The following is a 10,504-nucleotide window of genomic DNA, read 5'->3' as shown; positions in this document are numbered from 1 at the left end:
AGTTTGAGGGCCAAATGCAGTTTTCCCAATCTTGTAAACAGGTTTCTCCACCTTCAGCTCTGTCAATATTTATCACAGGGCCTATAAATGCAAATATTGTTAATGAAAGTTCAACATCTTCCAGATGCTTTATGCTAAAGCATTCACACTGCTTCTGATTACTTAATTAGATAGCTGATGTTTCTAATGTGATGAATATTTTGATTAATATTCTGCCTTTTGGATCAATATTGCATTTTCCAATTTTTTCTGGGATTGGGGCTGCTACAAGTGGCAGAACACATGTGCTAGTGCTGACCATGTCATTAACATGCATTGGTGCATGAGAAGTGCCATTGGTCAGTGTCATTGGAAGGGGTGCTCACATCAGGTGGCTGACATGCAGTGCTGATATCTGCTATAATAAGTATTTATTGATGGGCTGCTTGAGTGAAAGATGAAAGATGTGATCAATTAAAACCGATTATGAGGAGTTTGACGCTCCTTGCTGTTGATTTTACTGTGTTTTGGTTTACTAAAAAGCTTATTGGCTGAATGATTTTCTGTGATGGCATTTCTGGAAACATAACCAAAAGTGATGCTGAAAGAGTCTAATGTAGAGCTCCTGAAAGGGAAGTTACCAGTTTTCACTGCTGTTTACATTTTTGGTGTGACATACTTGAGGCAGAGAATAGGAAGTATTGAGTTCTAATGTGAAATAAAACTTGAAATAGAAACCCTTGTTTAAATCAGACACTGTTAGGGGTTTGACTACATTTCCCACATATTTAAATGTGAATTAAAGGACTTTTTAATCCTGATGCAACCCCTTTTCCTCTTGTCCAATCACTAGAGTAGGGAATGACTATTTTAATGAAAAAGATAAACCAGGCACTCAAAATCCCTGTTGTTATAGGGTCTGACATGGTCAAGGTGAGCTCCTTAAAGCAGGGTGGCCACTCTCTAGCAGGGTCTCTCAACTCAGGGCACAACTGTGGCTTGTATCTCCTTGTTGGACAAGGAATGTACCTGCAAAATTCCAAGTGGGATAATGAACATTTACAAAGAAACTTCCCAGTTTAGCAGAACCTGCAGGCAGAAAATTTTAGTGGCTCTTAAAAAGAATCAATTAAAATATCAGTACCTATAGTGACTGGGAGCTGTGTGTCTTTGCATGGGGTGTTAAATGCAGCCAATACTTAGTCTATGTTTTACTCTAACTAGTTCTGTTTAAATACAAGATATTTTGGTGTTGAAAGCAGTTACTGCATTTCTACTTTGAATGACCATTGGCTAATTGGCAAAGTGAGAATATTCTGAAAAAAGCAGGTTTTTCTGCTTAGTGGTGGTGTGATGGTGTGAGGTTTTCTGTAATTACCATCCTACAGGTACTATTCAGGAAAAAAGTTTCCATCTGGAAAATTAATTGTGTTGAATTCAATAAATATCACATTTTAACTGTTACCTGATTCTGGTTCAGTAAATACTTTCTCCCCATGCATGAATGCAACAAATAAATAGGATTTGTTTTGGGCAAATATTTTAATCTTTTTTGGTAAAGGAAACAGAACTCATGTATTGTTTTTAGCACTGAAATAATACTAACTTTGCTAATGACTAAATAATCAAACTACATTTTGTATGGCATTTGTTATCCAGAAATTGCCCATGGTTTAGGAGCTGTGGAAGCTGTTTTGAATGGTGATGCTGTGTGCTGTTACTCTTCCACCCATCACAAATTTCTGCAGTAAAGGGCACTCAATCATCATTATGAAAATCTTTCAATTAATCACAGTGACTTGTGAATTTTAGGAAAAGTGGGATTGCTCATTCTTTAAAAGTCACACTCTTAGGATGGCATTCACCTCAGTTACTTTCAACTGACTGAAAGCAGCATGATTATTTTAAGGTAGTTGCCTGGGCTACCTCTGTGTTTAAGACAGAAAAATCAGACATTTTAAGAAGCTGATTTGGTCAACCTAATTAATCAATCTACTGAAGAAAATGTCATCTGGTGTCCATCAGTCTCTACTGAATGCAGAGAGTGCCTTCATAATTAGCTTTGACTGTACCCCTAACTGGTATGACCAATGCTGTTAGATGTGTCCTTCTTTTCAGAGTCTGAAATCTCTATTTTAGTAAATTTTATAATAACCTACCTTCAGTGAAGGAATTTAAGGGTTTAACAGAGGTGACATGCCTTCCTGTAATTTTGAACTTGATTGTCACTTTGCCCATCAGCCTCACAAAACTTCTAAGTTGTGATGTATCAAATAATGACAATTAAAAAAAAAGTTACTCAGGTGAAAATAGAACTTTCTGTAAATGTTGCTGCTCAAGAAATTCCTTTTCAAGTATTTGCAAAAATTCAGAACTTTGGAGTCAATTTTTGGCTTATTGAGTTTGTGTATATTTGATCTTTTTAATAGGCTTAATACTCTGCTTCAGTATGGCATTACAGGCATACATTAATAAATAATGTAGGCAAATGGTCTTGGAGGAATAGGTGGGAGCTTAAAAAGATAAAGAAACACTGAAAAAAAAGAAGGAAAACCCATGTGGAAAGCAGTAGGGATGAGATGAAGCTTTAGAAGTAGATAATAATATATATTAACTTATCTAGACATCTCTGTGAGACTGGATTTTAGTAAGTCTAGACAAATAAAACCTGGATGGAATGCTGCAAGTTTGATGGATGAGAAAACATCAGTTGTGTGCACGTAATTTGATCTAACGAGAACACAGTAAGGAAAAATTTCAGACACTGAAATATTGTACAGTAGTCTCAGCATCACATTAAAATGCAGATTCTGAAGGATATTGAAAATACCTGGATTTCATGGATAGTTGTGTGCAAGGATGCCTAAACTAGCAAATGTTGTTTATTGCTGTCTGGAGGCAAAAGAAAAGTGTGCTTGACTTTATACTTGCTGATCTATGCCTTTCTGCAAATATTATATAAAAGTCATACTTGACTATCACAGCCAGAAACAAATGTATTACTCCAAATGAATGTTTCTGTAACTTCATTATTGGATGGTTGTGCATCCTCTCTCCCTTCAGAGACAAATCTAGGGCTGATTCCAAATTCAAGAAGTTGCTAAATTCCAGGTGTCCTGTGTAGGGGAGTAAATGGCACCATGATGCCTTTCCCATTGATTCTGCCTTTGTTTCTGCTCTGGTTATTGGCTTTGCATTTGCATTTGTTACATGTGCCAGCCATGGTCTGGTGTAGGGCACCAGAAGAAGCCAAAGAGGTACTGACTGGACTTCTAGATGCTGATTTTGTACTAATCCTTTGGCTTTTTAAGGCTCATTACAGACTGTGGATAACTAGGAGCAATGGTTCTGTAGCAAATAGCGTAACTGGATGCTAATAATTTTGTAAAGCTTCATAACTAAATGGAAATAGCAATTGAATAATTCCTCAGTCTCAGCTGATCCTGCCCAGGTAGTTCCTTTTTGGCTTTGTAGAAGAACCAGAACAAATTTCCCAGTTCCAATCTGTCAATTAAAACCCATATTCCTTATTTAAGTTTTACCATTCTTCATGCACACTCAAATTTGCAGCTTCAAAATGATTGCAATAAATATTCTGCCCTTTGTTCACTGGGAGCTTACATATGCAGCATTTTCAGCCATGCATATCTCTGAACTTTCATCTTTAAGCACATCCACAACTGGCAATTTCATGCAAATGTGTATTTAGATCCTGATTGCATTTTAACTGAAGCAGAAGCCAAGGTGAATGTTTTTGTCTGCTCATACTCAGAATAAATGATAATATTCTGCTGGATCTCAAAGGTATGATATAAGCAAGAAAAAATACTTGCACTGGTAATCAAAATATCCAAAACAAAGTACCCAGCAAAGTATATAAAGAAAGATATCAAGGAAGAGCAAAACAATTTTTAAAATTTGAAATATGTAATGTCAATCTAACATTTGTATTTTTGCTAAAAAATCTTCCCATATTAATTGTAGTATATAAGTATGTAATTAGGAGGGGGGATAAGTTATGGGGGAGAGAATGTGGGACTTTGAGCACTTTAAATAATGGCTTTATCATTAGGCTAATAATCACAACCAGCATGTTGGGAATTTACAGATCTGATAAAAAGTTTTCTGATTCACTTGATAAATTCAGGCAGTCTCTGTGCACTTACTTGCTTCTCTGAAAGAAAGAAAGGTAAAGTTTAATGTTCTTCAGACATAATAATAATAATAATAATAATAATAATAATAATAATAAATTTTTATTGCTGCTGAACATATTGACAGGAAAGATGCCTTATTTATAAGAGACATGCCCAATAATAAATTCTGTATAATATAAATTCATCGGGAAATGGACAGTCTCTAAATTCAGATGAATTTGAAATATCAGTCCTTCTGAGGATATAATTCTGGAACATATGCAATAGCTATTTTAAATCAACTTTTAGGAGACAGATATAATTATATATTTTTTTCTTACATATGTGTTCAAGTATATATGAATCAAATCTGTACAATAGCTTTCTTGCTGCCAGCTGTTTCTTTCCAATAATCTGATAAATAACTGGTGAGCAAGTTGTGTGGCCAATTAACCTTTAATTCTTTGCCAACTGAATCCTTTGGTTTTATGCTGCCTATTTATGAACTAGCTCAGTGGCTTATTGATTTTCATAATGACTTCAGTTATGAAGAAAAGTCCACATATTTGTGAAATATCTAAATACCAAAGAGTACATTTGTTGCCCTGAAACCACTCTATTCTTTTTCTAAGTTTATATTGGGCTATCTCAATACCAGTGCCTTGTGTGTTTCTGGAAATAAGTGTTCCCCTGTCTGAGAAAAATGCACCCCAGAATACAAAGGTACTCTGTGTTTGTGGTCTAGAATATCTTGGATTGTCTTCTCAATCCATCTTTAACTTTTTTCTTTTGCTTTAAAATAGAAATATTGTGGTGTGGGTCAAAAGACTATTCATTTAAAATCAGTGGTAGTTGTGTGCTACAGAACCATCAGGCAGAATACGAATAACTCATTGGAATCAATATTTTTTTCCCATCTTTCTTGTAACAATCATTGCCTCTGCAAGCACGACTCGTGGTAACACAGGATTTGCTGCTCTGTGGAACTACCTAAATGTTCTCTGTAAAATCTGTATCTTAGTCAGAAGGGGAGGTTGTCCTTTGGTAATTTATACAAATGATACACTATCATTTGATTACTCATTTATTTAATATGCTTTTTTGATCTGCCAGCGTTGATCAGATATTCATGCGGTGGCAACAGTCTTTTAATAATGAATTCATTCTCATGCCCGTGAAGAAGTAATCACAGGGACCTGTCTTCTAATAATTGCTAATTAATATAAGTACATATTCAGTCTTTGCTTTCATCATAATCATTGTGTGACACTTGGCATAGAAGAAAACATCATGAGGAATAAATCGAGTTTCTTCATCTTGATGTGACTCAGGACTAGCAAATGCCCAAGCAGATGTTGACATAAATGCAAACCAAAATGTTACTAGCAAATTCTCTAATATCCAGGTAGTCATCCTCATTTCCTGATTTCTGTACAATGCCTTACTTAGGATTTAGCTTTGAAATCTCAGCCATGCAAGAAAACAGGAGGAGGAGGGTGGAAGGAGAAAGAGTTTGCTCCTTTCTAGGAAGATTATTCTGTGTTTCTAGGGGCTGACCATGAGACATGGCAAGGACATATGTGGAAGAGCTAATTTGGTAGCAATAAATGGAATTATTCTGTCCTTGAGTCAGGGTATAACCATCAGCAGTGTTTATACTCGAAGATGTTTTAGAAATATGTAGAAGTTCTTTTCATTTCTGGTACGTTTGTATAGAAGTGGAGATTTTTTTGGCTATATATTGTTCTGTGGGCATTTTTCTAATGTGTATCATAGACACATAATGGCAAAGTCATTGATATTGCAAAATGTGCTTCAGATATCAAACTACTGTAGAGGTGCAATGATGAGCCAGAAACAAAGACTCAAGGTCATAATTGACTATATCTAATGCTGTAGGATTCTTTTACCATCTTTAATCCTCAATAGAAAATTCTATGACTCTCCTCTTCATGACTATATTGTAGGGCTTCGTGGCAACAGCTGAGGTTCTAATACCTTTGTGCTTTACAGGAAAAAGTTTGTAGGAAAAAAGAAAAGCCATAACTCATAGGCAACAACTCTCACTTCTGGACTTTCCATTGCCAGTAAAAATCTTGAGGGTCTGTCGGTGGGATAGCAGTATCACTTGGAGTGTTTATCCTCTTATTTTATACCCTTCAATACCAAGTCATGTGGGCTGACAGATGACTCTGCAGCTGATGGTAGTCATTTGCAGGAGTACTCATTCTACAGCAGACATGCTGACAATTTAGAGCTGTCATCTTCATTAAGCATTAGTTCTTAGCAAAGTATGCCAGGTACAAGAGAGGTGCTTGGAGCTGTGCTGGTACTCAAATACTTCATCAAAGGAGCCTTTTCCATTGCCCCTTTAACTGTCAAGTAAGCACAGTCTGCCTTTTGGGTTTTCTTCATGAGACAAATTATTGTATAAACCTGGTTCCCGTTAGGAATATTTACTGTGGATAGATCCCAAACGAAAATATTGCAGAAAATCTCCAGAGAACAGCTTCTGTATGAGCCTCTGATGTGCCATTAAAAAACGGTAGGATCATGGAATGTTTGGGTTGGAAGGGATCTTTAAGATCATCCAATTCCAACTCTCTGCCATGGGCAGGGACACCTTCCACCAGACCAGGCTGCTCAGAGTTCCATCCAGCCTGACCACGGACACTTCCAGGGATGGGGCAGCCACAGCTTCTCTGGGCAACCTGTGCCAGGGCCTCAGCACCCTGACAGGGAAGGTTTTCTTCCTACTATCTGACCTTTACCTGTTCTCTTTCAGTTTCAAGCCATTTCCCCTCATCCTGTTACTCCAAGCTCTTATAATAACTCTCCCTCCATCTTTCTTGTAGCCTCCCTTCAGGTACTGGAACCCTCCAGTCAGGTTTTCCCAGGGCATTCCCTTCAAACAGCTTTATGGAGCTTCCCAGCTGAGACTTTTCCACAGAGATGCTGCAGATATTCTTGATATTTTACAAAAATTCATCTTTACATGACTTGATTCTCTCATTTTACACAGAACAAATTGGAATTTCTTTATAAGTCCCTTTGGTGTACACTGTTGTCGAATTTGGGCATTTTTTTGTAGTATGCATTATCAGGCATAAACAAACATTACAACAATTTGCCAGACAATCATAAAATGATTCTACACTGTGCAATGTTTTAAACTTTGAGAAGGAAATTAATTTGCATATATCCCTGGTGCATTATAAAGGATTAGCTAAAGCTATTTCTGTGTAATGTAATTCTTTTAGCTCATTTTTTTTTTTGCAGGGGCAAATCCAGGCTTGAATAAATTGCTCCCTGCAAATAACCTGCTTAAGTCTAGTTGTGGGAAGAACTCTTAAAGAATTTACGATAGAAAACTGATTTTCTTTAAGCACCCAATATTATATCTAAGAATTTCCTCTATTTGCTTTGCATACCTTTAGTCCATTATAATGTTTTTTTATGCCAAAACTGGGTTTTCACACTTTATCTTCTCAGAAATAAACTGGAAGGAAAAGTCTGAACCAGGTATTTAGAGCTGTGTTTGAGTTGCTTGTGACCATTTGATGATTGCTTGTCTTAGAAATGTCTCTATTTGCCACATATATGCTTAGTTATCAGAAAATGGCTTCTTTAAAAAAAAATCTCCAGTTGAGAAAAGTCTGTTTTACCAATACTGTGTATTTTTAAGAGCTAACCACTCTTTCCTACTCTGATTAATTAAATAGTATGTGATAGATCAATAATCTTCACAGCTTTATCAGACTCCATGAAGTATTGAGGACAGAAAGGCTAATGTTCCTTGACATAAAGTACTCATTGATGATTGGTGTGTAGCTTTATATTTTACCTCTTGAATGTACAGTGTACATGTTTTGAGCAAAATGAAAGGAAATACATCTCTAATTTCTATTTTGAAATACCTCTGAATAAATAAATGCTACAAGAAATTTCCAATACAGCGTCTCTCAACCTTTTCAGAGCAAGAATCTTTTTTCCTTTGCCTTGGATCTCTTCTGCCCAGCTCCCCTGCACCTGTGACACATAACTGCTGGGAACCAACCAACAAGCCTCAAAATGCCTCAGCAAGGCAGCCAGGCAAGGCTGTCATTACACAGGTTGGAAATACAAAGGTTAGAAAAAACCACTGAGGCTCACAGAGGTTATAGAGGACAGCCAAAAACATCCTCCAGCTGTATCCAGGGAATACTACTGTTTTATAAAGGGCTGCCAAGTGAGAGGGAAGGCATTTTGGAGGAGTTGTTTTCACTGTGCACTTGTGAAATGCCAGTTAATTGCTGGAATTGATTTAGGCTCTATTTCATACTTATTTTTTCAACAATTTGGTTTTATGGTACTTGTAGATTCCTACTTCTTATATACTCTCCTATATGTAAGAAATGTATGTGAAAATGATTTCTTACTCCATGTGTTCATATACCAAAATTTATGTTTTGTAATAAAATAAGGTAGTTATTATTCCAAACATAATGAAGGAGATAGTCATGTATGTTAATGGTGGCTCTGTTTATTTTACTTGGCAGTGATTAATTGTCTTTTATTTTGGATTTTAATGTGTCAGTATTTTAAAGTAATTTGATCTATTTAATATGGAGATATAAAGTGCCATTTTAGAACCAGCAAAATTCTCTCTTTTAATTCACATTTTCCCACTGGGAAATGAAGTTTATCAAGCCTTACTTTTCCAAATAAAGGGGATGGATTTAATTAAAAGTACTTTAAATAATTGCAATGAAATTACTTTTCTGATTCTTAAATGAAAGTGAATCTCATATATTTGAGCTGAGATGAATGTCATGATTTCCATCTCCAAACAGTGATATATTGCATCAGTGATGCCAAATCTCAGAGTACTGCCATCATTTCCCAGGAATGCCACTGATTCTGCACTTTGGTCTGTATCTTCCCCAAGCAGTAACATTCACACTAGGAAATCTCTGCTAGCTGTAGAACTTCTGTGCTGCATCCCGGGGTTCCCAGAGGCACTGCTGCTCTGGCTTTACTGGTTCCAGCTCGTTGTATGACAGTCAGCATTACTGGAAATGTATTAGAGACATCCAAGTGACTTACTGGTCAACAGGCAAAGAGCTCTAGAGGGGATTGGAGACTTGGAGAAGTGGCTTTAGCTGGCAGATCTGGAATTGAGCTTTCCCAAAAATGCATTGCCTTGGGAAGAAGGCAGAGGACAGAACATGAGGGCAGAGCATCAGAGTTTTTGGGGGCAAATGGTTTACTGATTCAGATTCTCCTTTCCTGGGGCAGCTGTGCTGTACTCTAGAGAGGGGTTTTTGGCTGACATTTTTCTTCAATAAATTGAGAATCAGACTCCGTGAACTTGCAATCTCTATGGCTTGTGAGGCTGTGAACACACTGTAATAGACTGTGTCTCTGGAGAAAAAATCTCAGGTAAAAATCCCAGATTCTATAATCTGTGCCACATGTAGTTTGTTCTAGGCTGAGCTGCCTCTGGCTCTGCTGCTATGCAGGATTTGCTGAGCTCTGAGGTATTCCTCATCAAATTCCTGCGACATTCAAATCACCATTGTAATCACCTGCTGCTTTCCCAATAAGCTGACCAAAATAAATGTCATTTATTCCACTGTGCCAGGACTCTACTGTGCCTCTAACATAATACTTTTCTTCACTAAATATTTTTTCCTTTATCATTCATAGACAATGATTGATATTGTGGTTTATTTTTCTAATTTACCCTTTTTTTTGCCTTTTATCTTTACCCAAAATATTTTAGCATTTGACTTTCACAAGATGCTTTCGACCAGTTTTTAAATATATTTCTATTTGGCTGTGACCCTGTCCCATTTCTCCTTCAGACAAATGTGGAACATCTCTGAGCCAGGAGATATTTATTTTTAAAATTTGCGTTAAATGTGATACAAATTTATTTACTTAATGTTAAATTGTACAATGACTCTTCAGGAAACAACACATAAACCAACTGGTCTATAATTCCAAAATTCATGGTCTTACACTGGATTAAATGTGGTATAATGACTCAGGACTGATGAAAGAATTGGATGTAAGGAGTACTTGTCTAGGAGCTGGGAAAAGAAATGTCTGGTGTGTGGTGTGTGGTTTAAATATTTATCCTTTTTCATTAAAATGAAGGTGAGACTAAACATTTGGTACGGTTGGTTTTCAGTTGTAACCACTAAATAGATATAACCACTATATAGATGACCATTACATAGATATGCAAGGATATTTTGTACAAAACAAACTGATCTGGAAGTCATATCTGCCAAAAAGCTAGCTATCAAAAGTAGAATAACTTCTGATTTCACTTGCTGCTTTAGAACTTTATAATGGAAATATTTCAGTGGTGTATATTTCCCATCTGCTTATTGTTCCTTTGA

This window comes from Pseudopodoces humilis, chromosome 8, assembly GCF_049639895.1.
Source record: "Pseudopodoces humilis isolate 2021_Gansu_Grassland_sample_001 chromosome 8, ASM4963989v1, whole genome shotgun sequence".
In the NCBI taxonomy this organism is placed as follows: Eukaryota; Metazoa; Chordata; class Aves; order Passeriformes; family Paridae; genus Pseudopodoces; species Pseudopodoces humilis.
Note: the sequence above shows the minus strand (reverse complement) of the source record.